This window comes from Diabrotica virgifera, chromosome 9, assembly GCF_917563875.1.
Source record: "Diabrotica virgifera virgifera chromosome 9, PGI_DIABVI_V3a".
NCBI lineage: Eukaryota > Metazoa > Arthropoda > Insecta > Coleoptera > Chrysomelidae > Diabrotica > Diabrotica virgifera.
This window is the reverse complement of record NC_065451.1, coordinates 174,517,256-174,526,449: the sequence shown is the minus strand read 5'-3', so window position 1 is coordinate 174,526,449 and position 9,194 is coordinate 174,517,256.

The window sequence follows — 9,194 nt, the reverse complement described above, 5'->3', positions numbered from 1 at the left end:
GTGCTCTCACTATCAGTCTAGTTTGATCAATTTTTTTGTATTGAGTGGTCTAACTTGTTTGTACTTTATTTAAAATTAAAATTTTTCATTATTATCCACAATGAACACTCAGGATGTGACGTCACTAACTGTCACTTTCAGTTTGCTCAAACCAGTTTGATCAAATTATTTGATGGTGGGACGCGGCCTTAACATTTAAAATGAAAATAAACCAATAATTTTATTGCATCTATAAGTAAGCGTCCTATGATGGCCACATCTACACTAAATTTAAAATTAAGATGCAGTAGAAATAAACAGACCAAGACAAGTTAAATGCTACTATTAGGAGCACTCCCGAATCATAATTCACAATGTACAAACTTTGGAAATCATGATTTGGGATTTACAATGTATATACATTGTAAATTATGATTCGGGAGTGCTCATAGTAGCATTTAACGTGTCTTGGTTTGTTTATTTCTACTGCATCTTGAATTTAGTATAGTATATTTCTATAAATATTTAGGTAAATTTAAATACCAAAACAAAATATAATATGTTATTACCACTGAATATTAAAAAATATTTAAGTACAGTAAAAACTATTAAAACTCTATTTTGTCTATTTTGTGAAAAGTTACTATTCACAAAGTTTATTTAGCAATAATGTATCAAACCCGGTATTACCACATCTGCGAAAGACAGTACCTCAGTTGACTAGGGTAGGTTTGTGACTATGGCCACTAATGTAGACACAATGAAATTCCAGGTTAATGTATGTAAGTGTAAATACAGTGGAACCCCGTTAACTCGGATTAATTGGGACCGCGGCCGATCCGGGTTATCGAAAATCCGGGTTAGCCGGAGAAAATGGTAAAAATTAATAAAATATGGTATGCTTACAGATAAACTCCGTTATAATTGTCACACAGACACTGGTAAACCACGTTCGCATTCCACACAAAACCACACATACAAAGCGTCGTCAAATGTCTCATTCTTAGCTTTATTAGCTTTGCACCGATTGTCCAAACTGTCTTTTGTTATCATTTTGAAAAAAAATTCTTCGATTTTAGTTCTATTTTTCTTCCAATCCGATACTGTAGATGTACCGACACCATAATTTAATGCTGCAAGATTCACCTTTATCAATTCTACTTAATGCTTCTAGTTTCTTTTCCATTGTCACTACAACATTTTTACGTTTTGTTGCCCTTATAGACAAAAGACACGCAAACACAAAATCTGAATAAATTTACGAACGATTACAAAACCGAAGCGAACAATACGACTTTACTACACACAATACCGTCTCTGATGTTATGTTATTTAATAACAATGATAACTAAGACCATTGTTAAAAAAAGAATTTTAATAGTCTTTTCTAAACAATGCTAAGAAAGTTTCAAATAAATAAACGATAATACAGGTGCCTGTTTTCGATAACACCACAATGAATGTGGTGTGCCATGATGAGTCATTTTTACTATGGTATATGTAGTTCAATCCGGTTCCATTATCTCTCAAATATTATATTACATAGAGTTGGTACAAAACCTCCTGAACCTTGAAAATGCGTATGTATAACCGAAATAAAATAAATGAAGCAAAAAACATACGACTATTTTATTTGCTGCGAATTGCGCGACAGGGTCCCATCTGCACCCTGATATTTTCAGTAATGTCGGATTCAATCGTTTCGTTCGTATATTGACGTCACCAAATGAATGAATTAGGTTCACGAGATTTTGTAACAGCAATACATTTTTATTGTTGAAATGTTTGTCTGATAAAAATCAGTCCGGGTTAGCCGGAGTTCCGGGTTATCGGGGGCCGACTTATCGGGGTTCCACTGTAATATGAAATGGAGATTTATTATTTTTATAAAAATACAATAATTTCGATGGTTAAACAGATTAGGTTAATCTTCATTGTACAGATCTATTTATTCTTACGAGATCTTTCCTTAGAACACTTAGAAATCAAATGCACATTGTTTCTCACTGGCCCTGGGAATAAAAATTATGGTTACTATTGATTTGTACACCAAGTTACTTCAGGCAGGTAATATTTATATTAACCATATACTTTGTTTCTATAAATTTTAGATCAATTAAAAATGGTCTTCATTTGCCAATCTGTTAACATTTTTTTCAACTCATGTACTGAATGTTCCATTAATTTCACATTTTCCCTAAAACAATATCAATGTAAAATCAAAAATATTCCTTTCATGATTGCATTTATTTTTGGAACTTTACATACCTTAAGGCGGGTTGACATTACTAGTGAATAACGAACGTGGCTCACGCTTACCTATTTTGCCCGTGCTATTGTCAGATATTTTATTATCTATTTTCAAACTCGAGCAGTACATTTGTATTTATGCAATGCATAGATACAAATGCACTGCTCGAGTTTGAAAATAGATAATAAAATATCTAACAATAGCAGGGGCAAAATACGTAAGCGTGAGCCACATTCGTTATTCACTAGTAATGTCAACCCGCCTTTATACTTACATTTAACAAGAGTAGAGACATGTTTACATTTTCCACTATTTTCTGCTTTACAAGAACATAACATTTGGCTAATGCTCATGCCATTTGTGAAAGGTAGGGTTCCTTTAATTTCGTGGGGATTGGACCTTACTGAAGGAATAAACCATATTATATTTTGATGGTATGCTCAGAACTTTCCTCTATTTTTCCAGCCAAAATAAGATGACCAGTTTAAAACTTCTTGAATTTTCAGTACCCAAGAACTTCAAATATCCCACGATACTACTTACTTCATGACTAAAAAATAGAACCAAATAGAAAATAGAACTTCAACAAAACAGAACATAACAAAATATTTAGAGAGATATCGCAAATGCATTTTTATCGCACGCTAATAGCGGAATACGCTATTTTGACATGTACGCAAGCGCAGAATGAATGTTACGCTAATACCGGATAGCGTGTCCCGCTATTTAGGTTGAAATAAGGGACGGTAATAACGTTAACGCTAATTTGACATTTGGGATGAAACATAAAAATAATGTATAGAATACAAATTTTATAAACTAAATACTGTGAATCATCTTATGTTGGGAAACACGTGCATTTTTATTTTGTCTACAATAGACTACTTTTTGTGGTTAGGATATTATTTATTCAGATATTTTATATTATTTTTATACTAACTATTTATATTTATTGTTGGTTAAATCATTAAAATTAAAATGCATGTCAACCAGCTCAATATCCAAATTCATTTTTCAATAAAAAACAATTACAGTATTCCTCAAAATTAATTTCTAGGTTACATTGTAATACCAAACGTCGGTTGTCATAATAACGTTAAGCCCCGCCCCAGAACATTTGCGATAACTCTCTTGTTGCCTGTGCTGAAATAGAACGTTATACGTTATTTACGTCTTGACACGATATTATCGTTTGCATTTGCGATATCTCTCTATTGTAGAACTTTATTGAAAACAAAACCAAATTTGTTTTTGACAGAATGACTTGAATGGAATGACAGACGATTTGTGACGGAACGGAACAGTATATTAGGCAACATTGTATTCCATCAGGGCGAGTTTTAGCCGCAACTAGTAGATGTAGTAAAAAGCTTAAAAAACAAAACATAAACATACTTCCACTTCCTAGATTTAAGGTTGGTCACCAACAGACCAACACACACGAATAAGATGTAAGTTGTACTGTTAAGTTCGTTCTTTAAAGTTTAAAACGTGGAAGTGATTAGATGTTTTGTCAGAAAAATCTTAAATCATCGCGTTAAAATTGTTATAAATTAAGTAATTATACTGTAGATATAGTTAGTTAGTGTTTGAACATTAATTTAGTAGTTAATTTAAAAGTTAAAACGGGATAATACGTTAGTAGTGAATTAGAAATACTAAGGACTTTTCTGTAAGTTTTGCCTTTATATAATCATAGTAGCAGTAGTATAGTAGAGTAGAGGCTGGCTTAGGAGATGGACACTAACTCTCCCGGCCCCCCTGACAAAGGGGGCGGGATCTATGCTTTGCTTTCATTGAACTCGCAAATTTTTTTAAATTCCATACACATGCTAGCCCCGAGACATAAAAATAACATTAATTTAATAGAAAAAGAACTCTGTGCTTTAAAAAATAAATTCCAAAACGATCAGATCATGTTAACAGAAGTTAATAACTTATCATCTAGGATTGAAAATATTAGTAGAAGAAAAGTTGAATACAAGGACACTGACTTCGGCCCATTCCTGATAGAGAGTGACAAGGGAAAAGCAGGAAATATCCATCCTATGGATATTGGGAAAGTATTTCATACAATGGGTACGACTGGAATTAAAGAAATTAGTAGAAAAGGCATGAATAGAATTGGAGTAATTTTTAACACCTCCAAACAGGCAAATATGGTACTAAATAGTACAGAAATCCTTGAGAAAGGATTTCTTGCTTATATACCTCAAAAAATGCTAACATCAAGGGGTATTATTAGAGATGTAAGTATAAATATTTCAATGGAAAACATAGTTAACGACAGTAAATTACAAAAAAACGTGAAAATTATATCGGCCAGAAGACTTAACAGAAGAGTTTTAGATAGCAGTGGGACCGTTACATACATTCCAACAGGAACTGTACAACTACTCTTTGACGTAAGAACTCCCCCTAAAGAAATAATCATATATTCAAACTTGGTAACAGTAGATCCATACATCCCTCCTGTACAGCAATGCTTCAAATGCCTAAGATTTGGGCACTCACAAAGACAGTGCAGGGGAAAAGCAAGATGCCCGAAATGTTCCGATGAACATACAGTACAAAGCTGCACAGTTTCTGTACCAAAATGCCTATACTGCGATCTTGATCACCTTGCCACAAATAAAATTTGCAAATAATTCGAAAGACAGAAAAAGATAAATGAAGTAATGGTCTTCCAAGATCTCACCTTTTTTGAAGCTGCCAAGCTGTTTCCCCCAATTAAGGAAAAGCCAGAGAATTCGAGAATGTTTCAGAGGAGAAGTAGGGATTTTCCTTCTTTACTATCCAGCTCACCCAGAGCATTTACTCAAGCACTTCAAAAATCCCCATCCTCCACTCCCCATTTCCAGAGTCAAAGTCATGTGGTCCCAGTTAAAAGGAAAAATAAAGTAATTCTTAAAGACATTAGTTATGACAAAGAGGCGCATAAAGCTCTATTAAATGAGGATCTAAGCAGAAATTTACCTAGATTACCGATTTTAAACAAATTAAATGATTCACAAAAGTATACGGGATCACAAGGCCCAAGTTTTGCACTCTCATTAACAAGCAATCGTGTACATTCTCAGGATAGTGTATTTTCAAAAAACGTTGATTTAACCTCTGATAATAATATGGAATTTGCAGGTTTTGATGAGTCACATAATACATCTAATTTTAGTAAAAGTAGTGTTGACTGAATTTTCATTTATTTCTTACAGATAATATAATATATTATTTTTTATATTAAAAATAATAATAGTAACAAATTATATATATAGTTATGATATTTAATATTTTGCATTGGAATATTAATGGTTTCTTTAACAATAAGCAAGATCTAATGGTGTTTCTTAACGAATACGATGTTAATATCATTCTTCTAAATGAAACACATCTGAAATTTTCACAGCACTTGCATATTCCCAATTTTTACTGCTATAGGGATGATAGGATTGATGGATGGGGTGGAATAGCTGTACTTATTCATCATTCTCTGGCAGCTGATAGGATAGACATTTCACATATTCACTTGCCTGAAAAATGGCAGGCTATCATTATCAAATTTGAAAAAATTTTTATTATAGGATCGTATAAGACACCAGATGTTCGTTTTCGTAAGGAGATCTTTAGAGAATTGGTTCAAATGTGTGATAAACCGTTTTTCTTCATAGGTGACTTGAATTGCCAACATTCTTTATGGGGTTCATCATCTAACAATCCGAACGGCAATCGTCTTGCAGATCTTTTGGAGGAGGATAACTTGTGTTTTCTCAATACGGGTGAGGCGACAAGAATCTCACCGCCTGACTCAAACAGTGTCCCTGACGTAGCTATAGCATCTCCAGGTTTGGCTGTGGACTGCCTCTGGGAAGTTTTTCCAGAGATAGGAGCAAGTGATCACTTTCCTTTTGTAGTGTGTTACGGGCAGGATAGAAATAGTCCCCAAGGAAATGACCCTCTTCAAGATCGCAGTATCTTTAATGTGAAAAAAGCCAATTGGGAACAATTCAACCAATATATTGAGTCTAACATTAACAACATCCCTAATGAGTCTTACACAGATTTTCAAAACCTAATATTAGACGCAGCAAACAGGTTCATCCCTAAGAAAAAGCGTGTTAGATTCAATAAACCACAATTACCTTGGTGGGATGAAGAGTGTTCAGTTTTAATTAAATCAAAGAGGGAGGCAGTCAAGAAGTTCAAACAGGTACCTTCTATAGAAAACTTCATTAATTTAAAAAAAAATTAGGGCACATTGTAAAAAAGAACTTAAATCCAAAAAGAAAAAATCATTTGTTGTGTTTTGTTCCACAATTTCACCTGATACTCCAATATCAGTAATGTGGAGAAAAGTGAGAAGTTTCCATAAGGCTTTCACTAAAGCCTCAGTTAGAACTCCTAGTAATTCATCGTTAGGGGAGGAAATGCTTTGTTCATTGACTCCACCTGTATTTGAGGACATTGCGTCTCACCCAGTGAAATCTAATACTATCGAGTGTGAACTCTTCACTTTAAACGAACTTTCATTGGTTTTGGTTGAACGAAAGGATACTGTGCCGGGCCAGGATGGTATAACATTTTCTATGTTGCAACATCTTCCAGAGTCAGCAATCAAGTTCCTGTTAAAATTTTTCAATTTATGTTTAAAGGAGGGAATGCATATTCCCACTCAATGGAAATCACAAACAGTGTGTTTAATTCCCAAACCCAATAAAAATATAAATTGTCTTTCGGGCTGGAGACCAATCGTTTTATCATCGTGTGTTAGTAAACTTTTAGAGAACATGATAAAAATAAGGTTAGATTGGTATGTAGAACATTTTATGATCCTATCGCCTTTCCAGACTGGCTTTCGTAAAGGTAGAGGGGTGTCTGAAAACATAATTCATCTGGTCAATGAAATCTCAATGAATATCTCAAAAAGGAAACCAGCAGCTGCTGTTATGTTAGACATTTCTTCTGCATATGATAAAGTGTCAATCATCCAATTATTGGACGCTTTGGGAGATCTCAATTTGCCATGGTTACTTATTGAATTGGTTAAACATTTATTGACTAATCGTTTGGTGTCTGTTCGTGATCCTATTTCCTTAAATCTGCTAGGACCAAGAACTACCAATGTGGGCCTTCCTCAGGGTTCCCCTTTGAGTCCAGTACTATTTAATATTGTCATCAATATAATTTCATTTTGTGTGCCAGAGGATGTTCTAATTACTCAGTATGCAGACGATGTTGCCCTCTATTGCTCCGGCAACAGCTGGGTGGATGTTGTGGAAAAATTGAATGGTACAGTAGAAAGTATTTCTAATAAACTTCATGATATGGGAATGTGTCTGTCATCTAGCAAGAGTCAAGCAATTTTTTTTGATAGAAATAGGAATAATATTCCGAATTTACTAATATCAGTGAATAACACACGTTTAGATTGGAAACAAGACGTTTCTCATTTGGGAGTTATTCTAGATAGTTCCCTTTCTTGGAGAAGTCAAATTGAAAAGATGGCATTGAGGGCTTCCAGTGGAGTCAATATTATTCGTTGTTTGTGTCGAACTTGGTGGGGAGCACATCCTGCAACTTTACTCACTCTATATAAGGCATACATTAGATCACATCTTGACTATGGATCCATTTTTCTGGGAGGTTGTGCACGTTCTCTACTTGCAAAATTGGATAAGGTTCAGTATAGAGCTCTTAGAGTGGTGGGGGGATTTATGAGGTCTTCTCCAGTTCATATAATTTTGTCAGAGTGTGGAGAAACACCGTTAGATCTCAGAAGAATATGGCTAGCATCTAAATTCATTTTAAAAGTAGTAGCCTATGACAACCCAATATATGCCTCAATTGAGCAATTTCACAATGTCTTTCTGAGTTACTTTAGTTTTTGGAGAAGAAAATATTTCCCACCAATACTGGCTGCTTTCCAGAATACTTTACATGAAATTCATGAGGTAGCACATAGCTCCTTATTTCCTTGTCACTCCTTTCCACTTAATATTCAGATTTCTCCTATGGCTTATGAAACTGTCAATATGGGCAAAGAAGCAAATAACCAAACCAAGTTTATGGAATGGTACCTCAATAACTGGTCGGAATATAAACTTATTTTCACAGATGGATCCAAAGATAAACAAGGTAATGTAGGTATTGGGATATACCTTAACGAGAGAACACAGTTAACAGCAAGATTACCCTCCGCTAATTCAATTTGCTCAGCAGAAGTATTTGCCATTAAAAAAGCATTAGAGTTAATCCAACAGAATAATTTTACAAAGTGCCTCATCTGTAGTGATTCTAAGAGTGCTCTAGAAAAAATCACAAGATCAAGCTACAAGGTGGCAATAGACTCACAAACTCTCCAACTAAAACAAAAACTATGTGAATTTGATGAACAACATAGAGAAATTAAATTTGCATGGATTCCAAGTCACACTGGAATTATTGGGAATGATAGAGCTGACCATCTTGCGAATCTTGGAAGAAAGCTGCCCATTAGTGAAGAACCAAAGGCCTCCTTTAAAGATTTTCAAATTAAATATAAAGAAAACCTATGGATCGGTTGGGAAAATCGATTCCAACAAATAGGACAGGCAAAAGGAATTACTTATTGCTCACAAGTTACAGTTCCATATAAAAAGGCATGGTTTACAAAATTTCCCAACCTGGGGAGAGGTATAATAACCCAAATGTGTCGTATGAGAAGTGGATATTGTAGTGTTCCTGTACATTTATTTAGATTGAAGGTAGTGAATTCAAACCAGTGTTTATGTGGCAGTGTAGGAACTTTACAACATGTTTTATTGGAATGTACTAGGTTCCAAAGAGAGTCCCAGTTGCTTAGAAGGGAACTAGAAGGTGATCCGACATTAACTGATGTGTTGTTTAAAAATTTAAACTCAAAGACATTAATCGCAGTGCAAAAGTTTTTAACATCAACAATGACTCGTGTGTAGCTTGCTTAAAAACTTTA